The following is a 4,183-nucleotide window of genomic DNA, read 5'->3' on the forward strand; positions in this document are numbered from 1 at the left end:
AGTCCTTAATAAGTCAAGGCACTTACAGGATTCCTGTGAAAAAAACAACACCTATTGAAGTTGAGCTCACACACAAAAATTATAAAACAGATGGGAAAGTTCAATGTCAAGATAGACATTCTACTGACTCAGCAAATAGAATAACTAACATCAGTGGAACTAGAGACTAAAAAGTGATCTGAAAAGGGCCTTAAGTTTGATTAAGAGATGAAAGAGATAAAGGAGGTTCCCATATAACAAGAATAGAAAATTATAAAATAAGAACAAGAAAATTTGCAATCTCTAGCTATAATTGTGCAGTTATCTCTTTTTCCTTGCATTTCTGTCTCATTTTGCTTCATGTATTTTGAATCAGCTTTCTTATTAGATGCATGTACATTTAGGATTACTATATCTTGTTGATAAATGGATCCTTTTGTTACTATGAAATAACCTTCTTTATCCTTGGAAATATTTTTTAGTCTGAAATCTGCTTTGTATGATAGTAATATAGCCACTCCAGCTTTCTTTTGATTAATATTTGCAGGACATATCTTTACCTAATTTTTCTCTTTTGACCTATTTATGACTATATTTAAAGTGGATTTCTTATAGGCAGTTTATAGTTGGATCATGATTTTAAAAAAATACAACCTGACAATCTATGCCTTTTAATTGGGGTGTTTAGATCATTTACATTTAAAGTGATTGTTGATATGGTTGAGTTTGAATCTACCATTTTGCTATTTGTATTCTAGTTATCCCATTTCTTCTTTGTTCTTTATTTCCTCTTTTTGAGTTACTTAATATGTTTCATGATTCCACTGATCTTAGGTTTACTTTATTTCTCAGATATTACATAATATCTATTTATCATAGATCTACCTTATTGTTTTTAACCTCAGTCTAGTATTCCATAGTATGGATGTACCATAGCTTATTTACCTATCAATAGAAACTTAAATATTTTTTCAAATTTTTATTGTTATGAGAAATACTGTAATTAATACATTTATTCATGCCTCTTTGTTTTTTGTTTGTTTGTTTGTTTTGTTTTTTGAGACAAGTTCTCACTCTGTCACCCAGGCTGGGGTGCAGTGGTGTGATCTCAGCTCACTGCAACCTTTGCCTCTTAAGCTCAAGCGATCCCCCCACCTCAGCCACCCAGGTAGCTGGGATTACAAGTGCATGCCACAATGCCCAGCTAATTTTTGTATTTTCTATAGAGACAGGATTTCACCATGTTGACCAGACTGGTCTCAAACTCCTGGCCTCAAGCAATCCACCTGCTTTGGCCTCTTAAAGTGCTGGGATCACAGGCATGAGTCACCATGCCCAGCCATGCCTCTTTGAGCCTCTGTAAGTATTTCTGTAGGATCAAATCTCAAAAGTGAAATTTCTGGGTCAAAAGATACGCATATATTCATTTTGATGGGTGCTGTTAAGTTCACTTCCAAAAAAGATGTATCTGTTCTTCTCAGTAACAGCATTTTCCTACATCCTTGCCAACCTTAGATAGAATCTTTTCTTTCTTTCTCTTTCTTTCTTTTTTCTTTCTCTCTTTCTTTCTTTCTTCTTTCTTTCTTTCTTTTTCTTTTCTCTCTCTCTCTTTCTCTGTCTCTCTCCTTCTCTTTTCTTATTCTATTGGAGGAGGGGCTGTCATTACTGTTTAATTTGTGTGCTTCTGGTGATATTAAACATATTTCCATATATCTATTCACCATTTGTACTTTTTCTGTGAATGGCCTATCATTGTGGGCTGAATTATGTCTCCTCAAAATTTGTATGTTGATACTATGATGATTGCATAGTTCAGCAGATTAAATCATGAAGAAATGTACCATGTGTCTGATGTATCTGGGGTGGTTGCAGTTTGCTGTTAGTAGTTAAGCAGTGTACCACCAATCTACCATTAAAATATGCTTTTTTTTTTTTTTTTTTTTTTTTTTTTTTGAGACGGAGTCTTGCTCTGTGGCCCAGGTTGGAGTGCAGTGGCGCGATCTCGGCTCACTGCAAGCTCCACCTCCTGGGTTCACACCATTCTCCTGCCTCAGCCTCCCGAGGAGCTGGGACTACAGGCGCCCGCCACCACGCTCGGCTTCTTTTTTGTATTTTTTAGTAGAGACGGGGTTTCACTGTGTTAGCCAGGATGGTCTTGATCTCCTGACCTCGTGATCCGCCCGTCTCGGCCTCCCAAAGTGCTGGGATTACAGACTTGAGCCACCGCGCCCGGCCTAAAATATTCTTTACTGACAATTTTGTATGAAAATTATAGAAAAAAAAGTGTATGTTGAAGTCCTTTACCCCCAGCTTCTCATAATATAACTGTATTTGAAGATAGGGCCTTTATTTTTATTTTATTTTATTTTATTTTATTTCTATTTTTATTATCGAGACAGAGTTTTACTCTTGTTGCCCAGGTTGGAGTGCAATGGCGCAATCTTGACTCACTGCAACCTCTGCCTCCCCAGTTCAAACGATTCTTGTGCCTCAGCCTCCAGAGTAGCTGGGATTGCAGGCATGCTACCACCCCCAGCTAATTTGTGTATTTTTAGTAGAGACTGGATTTCACCATGTTGGCCAGGCTAGTCTTGAACTCCTGACCTCAGGTGATCCACCCACCTCAGCCTCCCAAAGTACTGGGACTGCAGGTATGAGCCACCGTGCCTGGCCAAGATAGGGCCTTTAAATAGGGAACTAATGTAAAAATGAGTCATATGGGTAGGCCCTAATGCAATATGACTGGTGTTCTTATAAGAAGAGGTTAGGACACAGACTTGAGCACACACTGAGGAAAGACACAGCAAGAAGGCAGCCATTTGCATGCCAAAGAGAGAGGGCTCAGGAAAAACCAAACCTGCCAACATCTTGATCTTGTACTTGCAGTCTCTTAAGGAGCTTCGCTGTGAGAAAAATAAGTTCCGCGTTTGGCTTTCACCTAATCTGTGGGATTTTAGGTTATGGAAGCAACCTAATACATCTGTCCATATACATTGCCCATTTTTCTTCTGGACTACCTTGTTACTTTATAAGAGTTTCTTTTGAGACGGAGTCCTCTGTCGCCTGGTTGGAGTGTAGTGGCGTTGATCCGCTCACTGTAGTGCTCACTTCTCCCCGGTTCACGCTTACTTTTCCTCATTCTCAGCTCTCGCAGCCGGGACTACAGGCTCGCCACCTCGCCGCTAGTTTTTATTTTTAGTAGACGGGTTTCATCATATTAGCCAGATGGTTCCATCTCCTGACCTTGATCCACGCCCCGCCCCTCCTGTGCGCTGGATTACAGGCTGGAGCCACCGCCCGCCTATAAGTTTCTTTATATGTTAACAGTAAATAACGCGCCTGGCATGGTGGCTCACTCTAATCCCGCACTTTAAATGAGCGGCTGATCACGCGGGTCAGGGACTGTAAGATCATCCCGTACAATGCGGCGAAACCCTATCTCTACTAAAAATACAAAAAAATTAACCAGGCGTGCGGGAATACCGCCTGTAACTTCAGCTAATGGTGAGGGCCGAGGTGGCAGGGGAATCACTTGAACCCGGGAGGCAGAGGTTGCCGTGAGCCAAGATCATGCCACTGTGCCATTGCACTCCAGCCTGGGCGACAGGGGAGACTCCTCCATCTCAAAAAAAAAAAAAAAAAAAAACATAAAAAATAAATAACAACCTATGTCTAGGGCGATTATATAAGTTATCATTCAAAGCGACACACTTCGAGAGTGACAAATCCTAAGCCAGATGGAACACCAGGACAACAAGTATAAACTGGAAGAGTCCTGAGAAAACTAGAACGTGTGGTTACCCTATTGTCTGTTATATTTGCGGCTGAACTTTTCTCCAAGTGTATTAATTACTTTAAAACATTTTAATAGACATATTTTTAGAATAGTATGAAGTTTACAGAAACATTGAGTAAAAAATACAGAGTTCTCATACATCCCCTGCACACTCCCCAACCCCATGCATGCACACACTCCTATTATCATCACCTTGCGTTAGTGTGGTATTTGTTACCATTAATTAACAAGTATTGATACATTTTTATTAACTAAAGTCAGTAGTTTACATTAAGGTTCATTCTCTGTATTGTACAATTTTATGGCTAATGACAAAGACATAATGCCCTATATCCACCATAACAGTATTATACAGAATAGTTTGTCACCTTAAAAATGTTTTGTACTCCACCTATTCATTCTTCTCAC

The 4,183-nt window shown here is 39.5% G+C and overlaps 1 non-coding gene across 1 annotated transcript; it reads left to right on the forward strand.

Annotated features, from left to right (window-relative positions):
- The first annotated feature begins 1,770 nt into the window (after positions 1-1,770).
- On the forward strand, positions 1,771-1,838 carry LOC116270433. The gene has a single exon (XR_004178468.1). It is a non-coding gene; the product is annotated as a small nucleolar RNA SNORD77 (small nucleolar RNA).
- Positions 1,839-4,183: the final 2,345 nt, after the last annotated feature.

The sequence above is a fragment of the Papio anubis genome, chromosome 14 (assembly GCF_008728515.1).
Source record: "Papio anubis isolate 15944 chromosome 14, Panubis1.0, whole genome shotgun sequence".
Lineage (NCBI taxonomy): Eukaryota > Metazoa > Chordata > Mammalia > Primates > Cercopithecidae > Papio > Papio anubis.